The sequence below is a fragment of the Elephas maximus genome, chromosome 3 (assembly GCF_024166365.1).
Source record: "Elephas maximus indicus isolate mEleMax1 chromosome 3, mEleMax1 primary haplotype, whole genome shotgun sequence".
In the NCBI taxonomy this organism is placed as follows: domain Eukaryota; kingdom Metazoa; phylum Chordata; class Mammalia; order Proboscidea; family Elephantidae; genus Elephas; species Elephas maximus.
In genome coordinates, this window is record NC_064821.1 from 131,851,667 (window position 1) to 131,874,678 (window position 23,012).

Genomic DNA, 23,012 nt, shown 5'->3' on the forward strand with positions numbered 1-23,012 from the left:
TCTTCTGATCGATAAATATTGAGCTTTCCCACTGTCTCTTTCCACAGATATAGTCAATTTGATTTCTGTGTGTTCCATCTGGTGAGGTCCATGTGTGTAGTCACCATTTATGTTGGTGAAAGATGGTATTTGCAGTGAAGAAGTCATTGGTCTTGCAAAATTCTATCATTCGATCTCTGGCACTGTTTCTATCACCAAGGCCATATTTTCCAACTACCGATCCTTCTTCTTTGTTTCCAAGTTTTGCATTCCATTCACCAGTAACTATCAATGCATCTTGATTGCATGTTCGATCAATTTCAGACTGCAGCAGCTGATAAAAATCTTCATTTTGTCTGAATACTGGCTATGCCATCAGTATTCAGATACCAGCATGGTCACCCATGAAGGACAGATTTCACCTGAGCTTCCAGACTAAGACAGACTAGGAAGAAGGACCCGGCAGTCTACTTATGAAAAGCATTAGCCAGTGAAAACCTTATGAATAGCAACAGAACATTGTCTGATACAGTGCTGGAAGAGGAGCCCCCCAGGTTGGAAGGCACTCAAAAGATGACTGGGGAGGAGCTGCCTCCTCAAAGTAGAGTTGACCTTAATGACGTGGATGGAGTAAAGCTTTCGGGACCTTCATTTGCTGATGTGGCAAGACTCAAAATGAGAAGAAACAGTTGCAAACATCCATTAAAAATTGAAACCTGGAATGTGCAAAGTATGAATCCAGGAAAATTGGAAATTGTCAAAAATGAAATGGAACACATAAACATCGATATCCTAGGCATTAGTGAGCTGAAATGGACTGGTATTGGCCATTTTGAATTAAACAGTCATATAGTCTAATCTGCCCAGAATGACAGCTTGAAGAGGAATGGTGTTGCATTCATCACCAAAAAGAACAATTCAAGATCTATCCTGAAGTACAACGCTGTCAGCGATGGGATAATATCTATACACCTACAGGGAAGACCAGTTAATATGATAATTAATCAAATTTACACACCAACCACTAAGCCAAAGATGAAGATTAGGAGACTAGAAGTCTGAATTCAGGGCGCCAACTCCAGAGGAAGGCTTTCTCTCCCTGTCGGCTCTGGAAGAATGTCCTTGTCATTAACCTTCCCCCGGCCTACGAGCTTCTCAGCACAGGGACCCCGGGTCAAAAGGACATGCTCCGCTCCTGGCTTTTCTTGCTTAGTGGTAACGAGGTCCCTCTCCTCTCTGCTCAGTTCTCTCTTTTATATCTCAAAAGAGATTGACTCAAAATACAACCTAATCCTGTAGATTGAGCCCTGCCTCATGGACATAACTGCATCTAATCCTGCCTCAGTAACATATTAGTGGTTAGGATTTACAACACATAGGATAATCACATCAGATCACAAAATGGTGAACAACCACACAATACTGGGAATCATGGCCTAGCCAAGTTGACACACATTTCTGGGGGACCAAATTCCACAATAGAGATCCCAGGAGATAAAATGAGTTAGCCAAGATCACATTGGATTGAGAACAGGGTCTGCCTCCAACCTTAGGCACCCAGCTCCCCACTTGGTGAATTCTGTTTGTCCACCCAGCTCAAGGCATAATCACATAGCCATGCTTAAAGCAAAATTTCACAAAAGAACTTCAAAATTCTCAGAAAAGTTCAAGCAAGCATGTGCTGAAGCCTTTATACTTCATAGGCCTTTTGTGATACAGAAGCAAAACACAGAAAGAAATGGTCCATCTTCTTACATACTCTGTGTGTGTGCATGGGTGTGTGCTTGCATGTGTGCGGATTCTGTACTTTTTATATATGTGGTATGCATGTATATGTATGTGTATCATGGGCTCTTTATTTTAGGTTTTCTGCTTTTCTTAGAACTCATAGCCATGTTTCATTTGGCTTCATTATATTAAAACAATTTTCCCAAGATGCATTTAGTGCAGTTTCCAACATGGAAGTAGCCTCCCTGAGGTTGTTTTAAGCATTGTTGCACTTAAGTAGCTTTTGTTTTTTCCTTCTTCTTAATTGTGTCCTGTGAAAGACACACTGGACTGATTCTTTGCCTACTTAGTGCCAACTATCCAAAGGATATGCACAGACCATGCTTTTTCTAACAGGCTGCAAAGGTATGCCTTCAGAAGCAGTGAAAGCCAAGTACAAAGTATATTATATATAGTATCTTTCCTTGGAGATAATGTAGTCTTTTTTTCTTCTTCTTCTGGTATTTGTACTGCAGATACTGCTTATATTATTGAAAGTTAATATTTTATCTCTCGTTGCAGAGGTATTACAAATTACCAAACCTATACAACCATACTGCCTGGAGTTAAGATTATACATTGCCATGGTTTAAATAGGTGTTTGCCTAAGAGCAGCATTCTCCACAGAAAACAAGTTTTCAGAAGGAAAGCAGAAACAGTTGGGTTTTCATTCTATTACCATTGAAATTGCACTTCTTTTTGTTAATGATTGAATAAATCAGAATTTCAGTGGTGTATTCTCAGCATTTTCCCCTATTTATTCCATCTGTTATGGGAAAGCACAGGCATCTTGAGAAATAACCCACTTTATAGTCAGAAAGTATAGTCTGCAAATTTAAGCTGTTTATTGTGGGATAAAAATAACCATAAAATAAACAAGCTCTCCTTGACTATTCGTGCCTGTGGTTGGAGAGCTCTTTCATAGCCTTGAAGGATTTTGGCTATAAAACACCCTGAAAAACAATTTCTCACAGTCCTAGCTCACATGGAAGAAGCTGATTCTCTCATCCTGATTAGCTTGACTACAGGTTTGCCTGGGGATTAAATAAACTAGCTCACTTCCAAAACCCCTTCCAGGGAGAAAAGGTCTCTTCTGCCTTTTGTAGCTTTCAGTACTAGCCCTTGACACCCAGGTGGGGGTTTTCACTGGGCCGGAACAGAACATAGAAATAAAACCCTAAAGAACACGAAAGCTTCCTGAGGCACTGTTGTGAAATAAGATTCTGGCCCACCCCTCCTGGTTCATGTTTTCCCTACCTGTTACAAGCCATTTATTTTTATAACACTTTTAATGAAAGTGACCTACAGAAAGGGTCTTTCTCTGGTGTGGTGGGGAACGAAGGAAAGAAAAATGAACTGGGAGTCAAAGTGGTTTAGGTAACCATCAAGGAAATGAAAGGAACAAGTTTCGTAAAGGAAGATAAGTGGTTTTTAAATAGTACTATTCTAAACAAAATAACATCATGCATGAGAGGAAGAAAATCTAGTCGAGCAATCCTTTCAACTAGAACTCACTCCACAACTATGCAGCCAGTCAAGCCGCATTCAAGTGTCACTTCTACCTTTGTCTTTCAGTGTTTGAATGTTCATCCCATTGCTATAAATATCTATGCTCCAGAGTTTACATTTTAGTAACAATATATTCCATTGTCCTATTTGAAATATTGTCTCCAAATTTCCAATCATTCAGCATGTTAGTATATTGGAATGACAGAAAAGCTGGTATAACAAATTCTTTTCTTTCTTCTATTTATCTGATACCGAAGCTTGAGGGGATATCTAAGTTTTCGTTCCAAACATGCCAGTAGATTATTTTCTTGTTTGGCAAGGGCATGGAATTTACCATCACTTGGGAAAATCCTGAAGTCAAGCTGTGAAAATGAACAAAATTTTCGTCAGCAAAAAATTGAATTTGAAAAACATGTGTTTCCCCTTTGGTAACAGGAGGATGCAAGGTAGATAGGAAGCAGGATTGGAGAGTTTAAGCCATCATTATTCTTTCCTGTGGAACTGTTCGGCAGCAAGGAAAAGAAAGGAGAGGAATGCCAGCTGCAATGCCCAAAGCAAAATCTTCATGAGAGTGAGCGATAGAACTGGGAGAAGCAAACCAGGTGTCTACCCCCTTGATCTTAACACACAACATTTGTACACACAACGAAAAGTCAAGGCAAGCCAGAAAAGGATAGACCACTGGGGACAATGGAAAAAGTAAAGAGTGAGGAATCTTAAGAGGGTGTTGAGCCCTGTGGTGTGTTCATACAAGGTGTGCTGAAAAATAGTCCAAGATCTGTATTTTCATAAAAAAAAAATACAGATCTTGGACTATTTTCATAAAGAAGTAGCATAATCGGCTATTACCTTAAGTCACTGTAGCCCAACCCAAAAGATACACTTTTGGGGATAAGAATAGCTTAAGTTTTTATAGCACTTTATATTATCTTATTTGATTTCATCTGATCCATACAACTAGATTGTAAGGTAGGTTACAATTAGTCGGAAAGAACTTAATGTTCAGAGAGGTTAAATCATTTTCCCAAGGGCCTGAATTACGATGACAGCCTGACTCTCTCTATTCTTTTTAATGCCACTGAACCAACCAGATTTATATTAAAAAGTAAAATCCCACTACCCCATTATTCTCAGAATAAATATGAAAGAGTCAACTAGTTTTCAATGAAGGAAACTTCTTTCGTAAGAATCGAAATTACTGGCTTAATATATAGAAAATTACGGTCAGTGCTATTTCTAGCACTCAGATCTTTAGGGGTCCATTCAGTCAGTCCTTGTTATGTAACGTAACTTTCATATCCCATTCCTCAAAAGGTATTATTCATGACTATCTTTTTTTTTTTTTTTTTTTATCTTTTACTCCTGGGTGCCGACTTTATACTGGGGATCTTAATCTTGTGTAAGAGAGAAAATCAACAATATCACCATCACTATGATAAAAAAAAAAAAAAAAAATTCAGTGAGGCTCCACTCTGTGCACCTGTTGTTGTTTTGCAAAGTGGGTTGCCAGACGTGGTTTCTGTCCTCTGGGATCTTAAAGACAGAGGAAGGCAACCTAGGGAACATACAGACAACTAAACAAGCAATGAAACTTGTACACAGGCACATATGTGCTAGCACCTAATTGCATATGGAAGTGTCGACTTTGTAGATTCAAGTTAATGATGTTTTGCTTTTGTCAATCCATTATGAGTTGTCGGCTATTAAAATCTGGCCCCAAGTGGTGTCTCAGTGCAGTGACTTGCCTGATCCTGCTGTTCTGTTGTGTAGGTTAAGATCTCAACGTTCCCATTGAGCTTCTGGGAATTCTTAACTTGTAAAGACTGTGTATTCAGGGTCACTGATGTTTCAAAAACAGCTTAGCCAAGAATCAATTTTTTTTTTCTTAATTTTTAAAAACTTAGCTTTACAACTAGTAAACCAAATCATCTGCTGGTCTTTCCTTACAAGGTAGAGTTTAACAAAAACTTTGTGAACTGAAAATGAAGCTTAATTTCTATTTCAAACCCTGATAGAAGAATTTAGACAATTCCCTGGAAACCCTGGTGGTGTAGTGGTTAAATGCTACAGCTGCTGACCAAAGGGTCAGCAGTTCGAATCCACCAGGCACTCCTTGGAAACTCTGTGGGGCAGTTCTACTCTGTCCTATAGGGTCGCTATGAGTCGGAATCGACTGGACGGCACTGGGTTTTATAGCTTCCCTATTTTTCAGTTTTCCCATGGAGGAAGTATTATGAGAGGCATTTTTCTTACCTTAATTCTCAGGTCACATTAAAAAAGTCTGATGCTTTATGGGATAATTTTTTTTTTTGCATACACTAGATGGAGGTAAGGAAATAGGAAGATTATCATCAATCTTCACTTTATGCAGTAGTTAATAATATTTTTTTTGATATGGTAACTGTGTAAGACAATGGTCTAAGTGCTACGCATACATAATCTCCTTTAATTTTCACAATTTTCCCATAGGATAGAAAGTCTTTTGTACCCCCCCCCTTGTACTGATGAGGAAACTGTAAATGAGTTGATCAAGGTCAGACATTGGGTAAGAAATGGAGATAGTATTCAGACCGCAATTCATCTGACTCCAGAGCTTATACATTTTATGTCTACCTTATTTATCCACTCTATGCAATAATTCTAAAAGGATGCACCTCTTAGAATTTCTTATTTTCCTTGTCTTCAAAATCTTTTCTTCAAAAGAAATTCTGCCTTCTTGGGAAGACATTGAATATTGGCAATCATAAGGGTAGATTATATCAGACATCTCTCTCTCACCACTTGAGATTCTCCTAGCTTCACTTCTGCCTCTGGTCTCTGCTGCAGCATCCAGTTCCACATAGGCTCTGACATAGGGCAGCCTTGGCACTGCTGAAACATGGCACCCCTTTACCGGTCACGCAAGTGCAACTTGGTGCTGTGGGGAAGTTAGCACCCAGGCTGTTGTTCATTGAGAACCCCATATATAACAGAATGAATTGCTGGCCACTCCTGAACCATCCCCAGGACTGGTTGCAGATCAGACCCTTGTGATTGATAGACTTTTCATCGGCTGGTTTTTGGAAGTAGATCTCCAGGCCTTTCTTCTTAATCTGGAAGCTCCACTGAAACCTGTTCAGCATCATAGCAACATATAAGCCTCCAATGATAGATAGGTGGTGGCTGTACATGAGATACACTAATAGCGAATCGAACTTGAATCTCCTGCATGGAAGGCAAGAATTCTACCACTGAACCACCTTTTCCTTCTAATGCCCTGGAGGCCACTCTTAAAAATTGGGCACAGGGGCCAATAGATGAAAACTTTTTTCTTTTATCTTCCCAGTGAACAATTCTGAGACACATTTCATAAATCCCTTTAGGATGTCCAGCAGGGTGGAACACCATTCACCTATGGAGGTGGCCAATCCATTAATCCTTGATTTGGTTTTCCTCTCCTCCCTGTTTCACTCCACAGCCTCTCACTTCTGCTCCCTGTGTTCATGTCTATAATACAAAATCTGCAGGCAAGCTTTTGCCCAAATTCTGCATTCAGAGTACTTCAGGCTATGACACAGGCATTATGTTTTAATGATTATTATATGGCCATCTTCTAGTAATATATCCAGCATGGAGTAGACAATCAATGGATAATGATTGAACTGAAATTTTCTTGTATTATATGTATATATAGCTTAATATGAGTTGGGTTAAAAAGAGTGAAGTTGATATTTTTTAATAGTTGAGAAACTGTAATGATGTAGTTGTTGCCATGGATGTGTTGGCTGGAGGCTGGGAAAATGGACAAGGTTGAATCATTATCTTCATCTAGGGGTGGTAATTTGGCACACACTTCCAGAAAGTGTAACTTCGAATCCCCTTGATTCTAAGATCAATGTAATCAGCACTATCGTATTCTAATTTCAAAAGCCGTATTCCTATTATGTACATTCGTAGTATAACTTCTATCACTCATTCCTTCTTCCCTCCTTTGCAAAAGTGAGCTCTGTAGTAAAAGCCTTCCATTTTGTGACATAAATATTTATTTTTAAGCAACTAGATAGCACATATTCTAAAATGGTACAAACCCAGCTTATCGGTCCATACCCAATTTGCCATCAGATATATACCAATTTAATAATAGATTATAATTAGTATTAACTAAAACAATTTAAGAAGAGCTTGTAAGGAAAGCTAAATACTGAAAAGAAGTTGAAACCGAACACTTTCTGTTACTTCTGAATCAATATTTCAATGCCTGTGGGCTTTTTGGCAATAAAGTGTTCTGGTGTCAAGGATTACAACAGGGCTCCCTTCAAGAGCAATAAATCCACTTAAAAATATGTAAATGTGTTTCACTTACCTTGACCTGGAGGTGAAAAGTTCTATATCAAATTACTAACAGTCTGAGATGCCCATTCTCCTCTTCTGATTGTAATTAAATAGAACTGAGAAACGAGCTATGCAAGAATGTTCCTTTATATTACAGTGAAAAAGTAAAGATCTACTAAGTGTTACTTTCCACGCAAAGCTGCAACTACAAGGAAATAAGAATAGTACATGTTATTTCTGCATTTGTTGTTTCTTTTTTTTTTCTCCCGGCCGCCACCATACTCTAAGAATTTATCTTCTTCTGTTCATCATTTACAAGAACATTCTAATTGGGTTCCCTCAGACTTGGAGTTTTCTTCACTTGTCTTTGCACTGCTACACTAAAAAAAAAAAAAAAAAAAAAAAAACACTAATCATCCTTACCTTTATAGTGGACATGTCATTCTTATGTCCCCAAATTGCCCAGTGTAGAAAATTCAAACTTTTTTTATTTTTACTCTAAGCATTTATATCCTCCCAGAATCTTAATTCTGGTTACCTTGCCAGGCTTCTATCCCATGACTCATATGGCTGTTAAGAGAAGCAAATAAAAAAATCTCTATTAACAATAAAATATTTTTTAAGTGCATTGCGTTGTGACGGTCAATCGCATTTTCATTTATTTTCCTGGTCTGCTGGAAACTCTGTGAGACCAGGAAACATGTCTGTTTCTCTGTGTTTTTTACATGCACTGGGCATTCAAACAATATTTTATTAATTGGATCAAAATTACATCTCAGGGGACGGGAAGGACCCCTGTCGTCATGCTCCCCAGACCTTCTGTTGGCCCAGGACAGGAACCCTTCCTGAAGCCAACTCTTCAGACATGGATTGGACTGGACGATGGGTTGGAGAGGGATGCTGGCGAGGAGTGGGCTTCTTGGATCAGGTGGACACTTGAGACTATGTTGGCATCTCCTGCCTGGAGAGGAGATGAGAGGGTAGAGGGGGTTAGAAGCTGGCGAAATGGATACGAAAAGAGAGAGTGGAGGGAGCGAGTAGGCTGTCTCATTAGGGGGAGAGTAATTGGGAGTGTGTAGCAAGGTATATATGGGTTTTTGTGTGAGAGACTGACTTGTAAACTTTCACTTAAAGCCCAATAAAAATTATTAAAAAAATATATCTCAGGGTATGGTTTATCCACTGTCCTAATTATCTTGCTTTTTATATACAATAATTTTGATGAACAAATTAACACATTTCAGATATGGTTACACTGAAAAACTGTAGTAACCAGATATATGGCTTTTAGGGCTATACCATAACAAATATCACAAACTGGGTGGCTTAAAACAACAGAAATTTACAGTTTCACAATCTTGAGGCTATAAATCCAAATAACTAATTATACCTTTAAAGGCCCTATTTTCCAACAAGGTGACATACTCAGGTAGAAGAGTTAGGAATTTGTAATCATTAAGATTGTGTGTCAACTTGACTGGACCATGATTCTCAGTGGTTTGGCAGTTATAATGTAGTTTGGCAGTTGTATAATGATGTGCTCAACTCCACGATCAGATTTGATATAATGTGATCACTTCCATGATGGGATCTGCTGTGAGTAGCCAATCATTTGAAAGGGAGTTTCCTTGGGGGTATGGCCTGCAGCCAGTATAGTTTGACTGTCTGGCAAGGCTCAAGGACTTTTGCTCAATCCTACAGCTAGCACCTGTTCATCTGACCTCTTGTTCTTGGGACTTGAGCTAGCAGTTTACCTGCTGTCTCACCTGCCGGTCTTGGGATTCACTGGTCTTCACGGCCTATCAGCAAGAGCTCTTCCAATCTTGGAGTCACTAGCCTCTGTGGCTGTATGAATTTGGAGAAGCCTCCAGCCTGACCCATGGACTTGGGATGTTCCAGCGTCTACAACCACATGAGCCATTTCCTTGATATAAAATCCCTCTCTCTATATATCTATATGCTTTACTGGTTTTGCTTCTTCAACATATCTTTTGAAAAGATACAATTCAACAAATAACACCAGGAAAATATGGACAGGCTAAAAGACTGAATCCTATCTCTATTCAAAGTCACGCATGTAATTGTACAGGTGGTACACTGCAAACTATGGAAGCCCCAGTCATATTGTAGTTGATGAGAATGATGCTCCCTGCTGCCTGAAGAAGTGCAGAAGCAACACTTGTGGAGCCATTCTTGGCAGCCCTGCGGACTTTTACTAACTTTGTGGATTTGAACAAGCTCTTTAACCTTCTAACCCTTTCAAGACCCAGTTATTTTCTACTTTGAATTTTTTCTTGATACTATGTGTTTTCATTAATGGGTGCATGCTGAATCATTGAGCATTGTTGAATTTTTAGTAGGTAGCATGGATTTTTTTTCTTGCCCCCTGCTGCAAGCCTACCCTTACAGTCCAGAGGCACATACCTTGTCCCACTAATTTTACCTCAGGTTACCACCCCCTGAGACCATTGGGACATATGTGTCCCAAAAAATTCTTTTCAAAATTTATATTTTTCCTACCTAAAATGCACACACCTCATACAACACCCTGTACAAACAGTAATTTGCTGCACATACCCATTTTTTTTCAGTTTAAAACAGTCCTAAAATCCCCTGCCTTGTGGCAGCATGCAATGCCAATGGGAAAACAGCTTCCCAAAGAACCTGAGAAGCAGAAAATGTTGGTGGGCAACAGTATATCCCACTGGTCATGAAAAAGTCCTAAACTGGGGCGGAGCCAAGATGGCGGACTAGGCAGACGCTACCTCGCATCCCTCTTACAACAAAGACACGGAAAAACAAGTGAATTGATCACATACATAATAATCTACGAACCCTGAACAACAAACACAGATTTAGAGACGGAGAACGAACTAATACGGGGAAGCAGCCATTGTTTCCAGAGCCTGGAGCCAGCGTACCAGTCAGGTACGGCACAAGCACAGAGAGTTGCTCCACCCCCCTGAACTAACCCCGGGAGGAAGACCAGCCGGTTCCGTGGGCAGCGTGGGACGCAGCCGGTAGGAGAAGTCCCCGGGAGGCAGTGACTGGTCTTGGAGCAGGAAGAGCAGCGTCCCAGCTGGGGAACCGTCTCGCCGGGATTTGGACTGGATGCAGCGGATTTTCTGGAAAAACTAGTTTCCCAGTGATGGCTTGGAGACACCAATCCATATCAAACCACTTAAAGAAGCAGACCATGACAACTTCTCCAACTCCCCAAACAAAAGAATCAAAATCTTTCCCAAATGAAGATACAATCCTGGAATTATCAGATACAGAATATAAAAAACTAATTTACAGAATGCTTAAAGATATCACAAATGAAATTAGGATAACTGCAGAAAAAGCCAAGGAACACACTGGTAAAACTGTTGAAGAACTCAAAAAGATTATTCAAGAACATAGTGGAAAAATTAATAAGTTGCAAGAATCCATAGAGGGACAACATGTAGAAATCCAAAAGATTAACAATAAAATAACAGAATTAGAAAATGCAATAGGAAGTCAGAGGAGGAGACTCGAGCAATTAGAATGCAGACTGGGACTTCTGGAGTACCAGGGAATCAACACCAACATAGCTGAAAAAAAATCAGATAAAAGAATTAAAAAAAATGAAGAAACCCTAAGAATTATGTGGGACTCTATCAAGAAGGATAACCTGCGGGTGATTGGAGTCCCAGAACAGGGAGGGGGGACAGAAAACACAGAGAAAATAGTTGAAGAACTCCTGACAGAAAACTTCCCTGACATCGTGAAAGACGAAAGGATATCTATCCAAGACGCTCATCGAACCCCATTTAAGATTGATCCAAAAAGAAAAACACCAAGACATATTATCATCAAACTCACCAAAACCAAAGATAAACAGAAAATTTTAAAAGCAGCCAGGGAGAAAAGAAAGGTTTCCTTCAAGGGAGAATCAATAAGAATAAGTTCAGACTACTCAGCAGAAACCATGCAGACAAGAAGGGAATGGGACAACATATACAGAACACTGAAGGAGAAAAACTGCCAGCCAAGGATCATATATCCAGCAAAACTCTCTCTGAAATATGAAGGTGAAATTAAGATATTTACAGATAAACACAAGTTTAGAGAATTTGCAAAAACCAAACCAAAGCTACAAGAAATACTAAAGGATATTGTTTGGTCAGAGAACCAATAATATCAGATATCAGCACAACACAAGGTCACAAAACAGAACGTCCTGATATCAACTCAAATAGGGAAATCACAAAAACAAACAAATTAAGATTAATTAAAAAAAAAAATACACATAACAGGGAATCATGGAAGTCAATAGGTAAAAGATCACAATAATCAAAAAGAGGGACTAAATACAGGAGGCATTGAACTGCCATATGGAGAGTAACACAAGGCGATATAGAACAATACAAGTTAGGTTTTTACTTAGAAAAATAGGGGTAAATAATAAGGTAACCACAAAAAGGTATAACAACTCTATAACTCAAGATAAAAGCCAAGAAAAACGTAGCGACTCAACTAACATAAAGTCAAACACTATGAAAATGAGGATCTCACAATTTACTAAGAAAAACGCCTCAGCACAAAAAGGTATGCGGAAAAATGAGATTGTCAACAACACACATAAAAAGGCATCAAAATGACAGCACTAAAAACTTATTTATCTATAATTACCCTGAATGTAAATGGACTAAATGCACCAATAAAGAGACAGAGAGTCACAGACTGGATAAAGAAACACGATCCATCTATATGCTGCCTACAAGAGACACACCTTAGACTTAGAGACACAAACAAACTAAAACTCAAAGGATGGAAAAAAGTAAAGCAAGCAAACAATAAGCAAAAAAGAAGAGGAGTAGCAATATTAATTTCTGACAAAATAGACTTTAGACTTAAATCCACCACAAAGGATAAAGAAGGACACTATATAATGATAAAAGGGACAATTGATCGGGAAGACATAACCATATTAAATATTTATGCACCCAATGACAGGGCTGCAAGATACATAAATCAAATTTTAACAGAATTGAAAAGTGAGATAGATACCTCCACAATTATAGTAGGAGACTTCAACACACCACTTTCGGAGAAGGACAGGACATCCAGTAAGAAGCTCAATAGAGACACGGAAGATCTAATTACAACAATCAACCAACTTGACCTCATTGACTTATGCAGAACTCTCCACCCAACTGCTTCAAAGTATACTTTTTTTTCTAGTGCACATGGAACATTCTCTAGAATAGACCACATATTAGGTCTTAAAACAAACCTTTGCAGAGTCCAAAACATCGAAATATTACAAAGCATCTTCTCAGACCACAAGGCAATAAAACTAGAGATCAATAACAGAAAAACTAGGGAAAAGAAATCAAATACTTGGAAAATGAACAATACCCTCCTGAAAAAAGACTGGGTTATAGAAGACATCAAGGAGGGAATAAGGAAATTCATAGAAAGCAACGAGAATGAAAATACTTCCTATCAAAACCTCTGGGACACAGCAAAAGCAGTGCTCAGAGGCCAATTTATATCAATAAATGCACACATACAAAAAGAAGAAAGAGCCAAAAGCAGAGAACTGTCCCTACAACTTGAACAAATAGAAAGTGAGCAACAAAAGAATCCATCAGGCACCAGAAGAAAACAAATAATAAAAATTAGAGCTGAACTAAATGAATTAGAGAACAGAAAAACAATTGAACGAATTAACAAAGCCAAAAGCTGGTTCTTTGAAAAAATTAACAAAATTGATAAACCATTGGCTAGACTGACTAAAGAAATACAGGAAAGGAAACAAATAACCCGAATAAGAAACGAGAAGGACCACATCACAACAGTACCAAATGAAATTAAAAGAATCATTTCAGATTATTATGAAAAATTGTACTCTAACAAATTTGAAAACCTAGAAGAAATGGATGAATTCCTGGAAAAACACTACCTACCTAAACTAACACATTCAGAAGTAGAACAACTAAATAGACCCATAACAAAAAAAGAGATTGAAACGGTAATCAAAAAACTCCCAACAAAAAAAGCCCTGGCCCGGACGGCTTCACTGCAGAGTTCTACCAAACTTTCAGAGAAGAGTTAACACCACTACTTCTGAAGGTATTCCAAAGCATAGAAAATGACGGAATACTACCCAACTCATTCTATGAAGCTACCATCTCCCTGATACCAAAACCAGGTAAAGACATTACAAAAAAAGAAAATTATAGACCTATATCCCTCATGAACATTGATGCAAAAATCCTCAACAAAATTCTAGCCAATAGAATCCAACAACACATCAAAAAAATAATTCACCCTGATCAAGTGGGATTTATACCAGGTATGCAAGGCTGGTTTAATATCAGAAAAACCATTAATGTAATCCATCACATAAATAAAACAAAAGACAAAAACCACATGATCTTATCAATTGATGCAGAAAAGGCATTTGACAAAGTCCAACACCCATTTATGATAAAAACTCTTACCAAATTAGGAATTGAAGGAAAATTCCTCAACATAATAAAGGGCATCTATGCAAAGCCAACAGCCAATATCACTCTAAATGGAGAGAACCTGAAAGCATTTCCCTTGAGGACGGGAACCAGACAAGGATGCCCTTTATCACCGCTCTTATTCAACATCGTGCTAGAAGTCCTAGCCAGGGCAATTAGGCTAGACAAAGAAATAAAAGGTATCCGGATTGGCAAGGAAGAAGTAAAGTTATCACTATTTGCAGATGACATGATTATATACACAGAAAACCCTAAGGAATCCTCCAGAAAACTACTGAAACTAATAGAAGAGTTTGGCAGAGTCTCAGGTTATAAAATAAACATACAAAAATCACTTGGGTTCCTCTACATCAACAAAAAGAACACCGAAGAGGAAATAACCAAATCAATACCATTCACAGTAGCCCCCAAGAAGATAAGATACTTAGGAATAAATCTTACCAAGGATGTAAAAGACCTATACAAAGAAAACTACAAAGCTCTACTACAAGAAATTCAAAAGGACATACTTAAGTGGAAAAACATACCTTGCTCATGGATAGGAAGACTTAACATAGTAAAAATGTCTATTCTACCAAAAGCCATCTATACATTTAACGCACTTCCGATCCAAATTCCAATGTCATATTTTAAGGGGATAGAGAAACAAATCACCGATTTCATATGGAAGGGAAAGAAGCCCCGGATAAGCAAAGCACTACTGAAAAAGAAGAAGAAAGTGGGAGGCCTCACTTCACCTGACTTCAGAACCTATTATACAGCCACAGTAGTCAAAACAGCCTGGTACTGGTACAACAACAGGCACATAGACCAATGGAACAGAATTGAGAACCCAGACATAGATCCATCCACGTATGAGCAGCTGATATTTGACAAAGGACCAGTGTCAATTAATTGGGGAAAAGATAGCCTTTTTAACAAATGGTGCTGGCATAACTGGATATCCATTTGCAAAAAAATGAAACAGGACCCATACCTCACACCATGCACAAAAACTAACTCCAAGTGGATCAAAGACCTAAACATAAAGACTAAAACGATAAAGATCATGGAAGAAAAAATTGGGACAACCCTAGGAGCCCTAATACAAGGTATAAACAGAATACAAAACATTACCAAAAATGATGAAGAGAAACCCGATAACTGGGAGCTCCTAAAAATCAAACACCTATGCTCATCTAAAGACTTCTCCAAAAGAGTAAAAAGACCACCTACAGATTGGGAAAGAATTTTCAGCTATGACATCTCCGACCAGCGCCTGATCTCTAAAATCTACATGGTTCTGTCAAAACTCAACCACAAAAAGACAAACAACCCAATCAAGAAGTGGGCAAAGGATATGAACACACATTTCACTAAAGAAGATATTCAGGCAGCCAACAGATACATGAGAAAATGCTCTCGATCATTAGCCATTAGAGAAATGCAAATTAAAACTATGATGAGATTCTATCTCACACCAGCAAGGCTGGCATTAATCCAAAAAACACAAAATAATAAATGTTGAAGAGGCTGCGGAGAGATTGGAACTCTCATACACTGCTGGTGGGAATGTCAAATGGTACAACCACTTTGGAAATCTATCTGGCGTTATCTTAAACAGTTAGAAATAGAACTACCATACAACCCAGAAATCCCACTCCTGGGAATATACCCTAGAGATACAAGAACCTTCATACAAACAGATACGTGCACACCCATGTTTATTGCAGCTCTGTTTACAATAGCAAAAAGTTGGAAGCAACCAAGGTGTCCATCAACGGATGAATGGGTAAATAAATTGTGGTATATTCACACAATGGAATACTACGCATCGATAAAGAACAGTGACGAATCTGTGAAACATTTCATAACATGGAGGAACCTGGAAGGCATTATGCTGAGCGAAATTAGTCAGAGGCAAAAGGACAAATATTGTATAAGACCACTATTATAAGATCTTGAGAAATAGTAAACCTGAGAAGAACACATACTTTTGTGGTTACGAGGGGGGGAGGGAGGGAGGGTGGGAGGGTTTTTTTTTATTGATTAATCAGTAGATAAGAACTGCTTTAGGTGAAGGGAAAGACAACACTCAATCAAGAAAGGAGAGACTGAAAGGGCTGACTCAAGAGGGGGAGAGCAAGTGGGAGTAGGGAGTGAGATATATGTAAACTTATATGTGACAGACTGATTGGATTTGTAAATGTTCACTTGAAGCTTAATAAAAGTTATTTAAAAAAAAAAAAAAAAGTCCTAAACTAAGAAAAGGGAATGGTATGCCTCCTTATAGGATGGTTGAGGAAAAAATTAGATTATTCCTTTCCAGCACTGTTTGCATTTGTGTTTTGGTTTGTATCTGATTTCCCCACTAGAATATATACCCTCCCTGAATGAAGGAAGCATGTCTGTTTTTGCTTATTATAATAGTATACTTTTTTGCTATGTGCCATCTCTCAAAAAAAATTGTTAAGGAATGAATAAATGAATGCATAAATTAAGTCATTGAAAACACTTAGCACATTGTCATTGTTGTGGTTAGGTGCTGTTGAGTCAGTTCCAACTCATAGTGACCCAATGTACAACAGAACGAAACGTGCCGGTCCTGTGCCATCCTCACTTTCGTTATTATGCTTGATCCCATTATTGCAGCCACTGTGTCAATACATCTTGTTGATGGTCTTCCACGTTTTTGTTGATCCTTTACCAAGAATGATGCCCTTCTCCGGGGACATAACTGGAGCTAAATAAAGGTGCCTTCTCTCACCTCCCTTCTGTTATTTATTGACAATGAAAGATGTCTAGGTAAATATCAGTAGAGTTGAAAATATTTACCACTTTTCTTTCCTTTTCTCTATGCTTCTTTAGAGTTCTAGGAAGACAGGCAGATGGAATTAAATATCTGAAAAGTCAAAGCAAGAAGTACTAGGCCTTCCACACATTGTTGATGGAATTTATTAGATCTGAGTTTTAGACTAGGTTTTTAACAGTGTAACCAAACAAGTCTGAGTTTGATTGTAATTAATAACACATGTAGCCTCTATTTACCTCACAGGTTGATGTAAGGATAAGTACAGTATTTCGCCATTGTGGCAGAGGTTCTCAAACTGTGGCCCCAAAGAATTCCAAGGCCTTGTGCACTGACTCAAGGAATTGTACCACTATTATTTTTAAAGGCTTATATCTTCCCCAATTTGCCAAAAACAAAGCAAAAAAAAAAAAAATAGAGAGAACAGAAAAAAATATCAATAACACACACTAATAGATAAAATTTTTGTAATTTTCTTGTCTAAAGTTTTTTTTTTCTTTTTCTTAAATCTTTTATTCCTTTTTCTGTCTGTATAAATTCTAGAATGGTAACAATTTATCATAAATTAATATAACTACTTACATAAAATTGGACATACTGATGTCTCATTTCACACTGTAATGACCTTAATGCTTTCATAAGTCCTTTGCCACCTGAACAAGTTGAGAAGTTCTGCTCTACAAAAAAGGAATTTTATTTGTAATAGCAATCACAAGCCCCTTTTATTTTTTATATTCAACAACTAGCCTAGTAATTTAGGAAGAGACTTCAGAAAGTTTATCACCTAGCTGATGAGACAATCCATACACGCAAAGACAAATAACTAACAGTGCAAGTAGTAATACTAAATGTAAGTGTGCTGCAGAGAATGGCATCAGAACTTAGTAGAATAAGAGAGTACTGTAGGGCAGGGTCTGTCAGGTGCTCCTTAGAAACTGTACAGGGAAGTTCTACTCTGTCCTATAGGGTCGCTATGAGTCGGAATTGACTCGATGGCAGTGGGTTGGTTTTGGTAGAGCAGGGTAAACAGAGAAGACTTTTCAAGGATAGGTTTCAACTGTGCTCTGAAGCTTGCTAAGGGTTTAGAAAAGTAAGGAAATGTATGTCAATTGAGGGAAACAGTGAGAGCAAAGGAAAGCTCAAAGATAAATTTCTAAGGCAAGTTTTTAAGACAACAGATTGTTAATTTACAAAGAACCATTGCATACAAAACTCAGTGGAAAACTTGTTAGTAAGTGGTGTCTGAGTATGCTAGTTCAAATTTTTTATAATTAAATATTACTTTTTCTGTTAATTTTTTTAACAATACCATAATAGTTGCCATCAAGCCAACTCATGCACTCCATAGGGTTTTCAATGGCTGATTTTTTTTGGAAGCAGATCACAACATTATTCCAAGGCACTTCTGGTGAACTCAAACTTCCAAATTTTTGGTTTAGAAGCTGAGCACATTAACCATCAGCACCATTCCTGGCATATAGGGATCATAAAATCTTAAGGCAGAAGTTTTTAGTGAAGGACATTCCTCCCTCCTCTTTCCTGATAATAGCCAGAGTTTCTCTGCCATGTGTTTTGTTAGCATGATTAATCCTGATCCAGAACTCAGGAGTAATCCCGAATTGAATTAAGCCTATTAGCACGCTTCCTCACCTGGGTAACAATGATTGGTTTAGCACATGGGCACATGACTGAAGTCAGAGGAAGCATGACTAATAAAAGTCAACTGTATTCACTTTGAGTAAACTGTCACAGAAGCAGATTTCTTTTCATTGCTTGATGTTAACCAAAGAGAATGTCGCCTGAAAGTCTTGGAACCATCAAAGACATTGGGACTAACACTGAAGAAATAAGAACGAGAAATGGGAAGGGAAAAAAATGGGGCTTGATCATACCATTTAAATCCATGATCAAGCTTCTTCTGTAACTGTGCAGTTATATAAACTAATAAATTTGGTCTACCTTTTCTTCCCCCTTTTTATGAAAAGTCGCAGTTGACCACTATCTTGGATATCTATAATACCAGGAATCTTTTTAGCCTCTCCATATCTGAAAGGTTTTTATCTTTCCTAGGCACGTATCATAGTTTTTTTTTTTTTTTTTTCTCCACTACTATATATTGCAAGTTTCTTGAAAGCAGCACCTCTTTTTATTTATTTTTCTGTCTTAGCCATCTAGTGCCATAGTTGGTTTAACATCACAAAGAGTGAACCGTTGATAAATCTAGAACAGTATGGAGGTTAAAAGCTCAGTTTTTTTAAAGTGAAGATTTTGCTTATAGTCCTGCTGTCACTATTTACTTACATAGGTTTGGGTAAGTTATCTAACTTCTCTGAGCCTCAGTTTTCTTATCTATAAAATGAAGGAAATAGAACAAACCTCATACAATTATTGTGGGAAGTAGATGCAATGCTGTACATAAAATGCTCAGCATAGTCTTGTACAAGGAAGTTTTTTTTTAATTATGAAATAAAATTTTAAGCAAGTAAATTAACAAATGGATGTATAAAAATATATACAAGTTAATAATGAGGAGGATGACTAAAGATTAAATGAGAAAAATGACAAAACCCCAGAAAAATACCCTGTGTATCCCCTGATCTATATCAGATGGCAAGAATGTCAACAATTGCTTAGATGAACAAGTTGGAGAAAAAGACAAAAAAATAACCAATTGTATTTTTGTTTACTATAATTTTGTAAAATAATGTTAAATGCAAAAAATATCTTAGGAAAATGCTGTTGACCATTGGGGATGAGGAAGAAAGCAGACCAGGAATTGTTTAGCGAGATAACAGAGCTATGTGTAATGGTAGAACATTGCTTGAGAGGATTTTCAGCTACTCCTTAGAACAGAGCAACAATAATGGGATTGCAAAGACAAAGTACATGTTGCTGCAGGTGGTACAGAACTGCCTTTTCCATACATTTATGGAGCAGCCAGTAAGTTCTGAGGCTATTTTGTAGTGGAAATTTTGTAGTAAGTCCTAAGGAATAAACCAAATATGATGAATGGAATTGAACTGGACAAAGAGCTAGGGTTTAATGTTCACCATATCAATTCTTGGAATCACCCTGGGCTACAGAAGCTAGGCTTTAAGAAATGTTTTAGATTTTTAAAAACCAGACTCTGAAGAGATATGTAAGGCCAAAATGTGATTGAAATAAGTACCTGTCAAGAAAATTCAACACTGGAAATGTGTGAAGTTTTAAGGGATCACTGGAAAACTATACCAGTGAACTCTTTTACCAACCTTTTCCCTTCCTTGAATTTTGGTTTAAATTAAATGGAAGTTACACAATGGGAAATCAATATTTTGTTGTTCCAAACACTGCATTCACCTTGGGGGTACAATATTCACGTAATTCTAGTGGGAGACTCTTTTGAAGGGGAGTTGAGAATGACTAGGAAAACGTCAAAATCTATCAAAAAGAGTAACCTTCCAGTACAGTGTTGTCTTTCTAAATGGAAGTCAAAAATTTCAAGCTGACACTATATGGCTTTAATTTATGTCTCAAGCCTGAGAGAATTTCTACCTTAAAGTCATAAAGGCATACAAGCTGGATAAGAATGAAATGTTTTTAAGGAGAGGTATACTCGAGCCTGCAGGTCGAATTCCAGGTATCATTCAAAGTCGGTGACTCATTCCCCTCCACTGCCTGAGTGTATGCTGTATTTCCAGAGCTCCCACGGGCATTATCGGAAAACACAGGTATATAGAAGACAGGCTGGAGTTTATAGTTATTAAAATCATATCCAGGGCTACCATTTTCAGATGGTTTAAGGAATTCTGTTAAGGCATTCCATTCCAAAATAGCTCATTCATTTATTCATCTTTCTACTTATTTTTTCAATCAATAATTATTTATTGAACAATTTTTATAGCCTAGGCACCTTTATTATTCCCAACAGACTACCTGATCTTTCACATAGAAATTCATTGCTTGAATGCCATTTAATCTTCAATAGTTGTTTCGCAAAATGAAATATCTGTGAAAGAGCATCTTATCTGTAGATATGTCATTTGTAATAGCTAGTTCTCAGTCAGTGTGTGAAGAATCAAATTCTTTCTTAAAGAGGCTACACTCGATCCATGACTGCATTGGGTGAGTTTTTGGATAAGACATGATTAGCTGATTGGAAAGAGAGTGTTGCCAAATGATATTATTGGCTCAAAGGTGCTGAGTTGTATGAATATTCAAGGTCTGGCTAAAGTCCCATATTTAAAAAGGTGAAACAAACAAGTAAGAAACTCTAACTCCAGTGATGAGCTAGACGAAGAATCTACAAAAATGGACAGAGATAAGACAAGGTGAAACATCAAGAGACAGAGAGGCAGATGGAAGAATACGAAATACAATAATGCTCACTTCCACATTTGACTTAGAGTTTGTTTCTTCCAATGTCTTTAAGAACAAAAACTTGTAGGAAGGAGAGAATGATCAAAATGCTTCCTATACATCATTTCATTCAGATTTCATAACATCTCTGTGAAGTTGGTGACAAGTGAAGACCTGGACACAGAGTCCTTAAAATGTGATGCAACTGCCTACATTTAGTTGGTTTTCAAAGGATCTATTGGAAAAGTATACTAAAAGCAAAAGCACACATTTTATTTACAGCTTGTGTATCTGTTGTGCATCTGTACGTGACATCCTGCCTTTAGATGGAGCCACATGAGGTTTTTGAAGACACTTCTCTACTCTTTAAGGCCTGGCCCTGGTAATGCCTTGAAAATCCTGCTCCATATCTTCTTTTCTTGGCTTCCATCTAGTCCTCATTTTCAATAAAAGGGTGGGCATGGTCCCCAAACCCAACTACTGACCTAGCCATATAAACCAGAGTAAATATAGAAATGGAAAGAGAAGACTTTGTCTAGATCTATTATGATGACAATAATTTTCTCCTAAAAATCTTTGCACACCAATATAGTAGTACGTGTTTTGAGAATTCTATTTTGTACTCTCTTTCTTATCAGGGTTCCTCCCTCCTTACTGGGTTGTGGACAGTCAGAGGGAAGGAGGACATTAGACTGGCCAGGAAATCTGTCAATTTCCTACAGGGTAGAATTTGTGTTCAGTAGATGAAAAAAAATAAGCTTGGAGAGGTGAAACAGCTAAAGCCACACAACTAACCAGGTGTTGCTAACTTGGATTCTGTCTGAGTCCAGAGCCTCTACTCTTAGCACTGTAATACTTTATAGAAAGGGCATAGTCGGTATTGTTTGTGAGTTTTAAGCGTGAGTTTCTGGACTATTTCAAGAAAAGCATAATGAGAACAGAAGATATTCTTGGCGTTCTAGAACTTAGAGAATCATAATAATTTGCAGTGTGTATTACCACAAAGTTCACTGTACATCATATGATGTAGCAGGCACTGCTATAACAACTTTACATGGATTATTTCATTTTAATCCTAAAAGTTAAATATTATCACTATACCTTACTCTTAAGATTTACAGATAAAATTGAAGTTTAGAGAAAATAAGTAATGTGTCCAAAGTTATGCAAGTTGTAGACTCAGAACTGACTCCTGCTTAGAAGCTCTCCTGAGTTCCATAGGCATTTTCAATGAGTGTACCATACCATAGTAGCATATCACATTAATATGGCTCTCAAGCATCCCACTAAATAAGACTAATGATCTGAATCAGCAAACCTTCATTGACATTTTCTCTACATTGTTCTACAAACTTTAGTAAAAATAAGAGGAGGAGTTCTAATGAACAAACGTCCAAATAAATACACAAAGCTCCCTTCCAGGCAAGTATAAGACCAAACATCAATTAGTATTCTACTATGTGCAGGCACTGTGCAATGGGGGAAACACTGGTGAACAAAGTACCTAATTGCATGAAGTTTACAGTCAATGAGATTCAGTGTATAAACGTGAAAGACATGAGAAGAATAATGTAATACTCCATAGTAATTTAAAAAAGAGACATATTTACAAATATCAGCATGAGTAAATTTCAGAAACATATTGCTTTACAATGCAAATGTTATGATATTTCTGTAAATAAAAAATGTGTACAGTGCAATTGCGTGTGTTACTGTTAATAGAGTTTTTTTGTGTAGGCATAGGTAAGTATTAAGAGTAGATTTAAAGTATTTAAGTCATACTCATGACAGTGGTTATCTGAGGTCAGGCTGGGGGC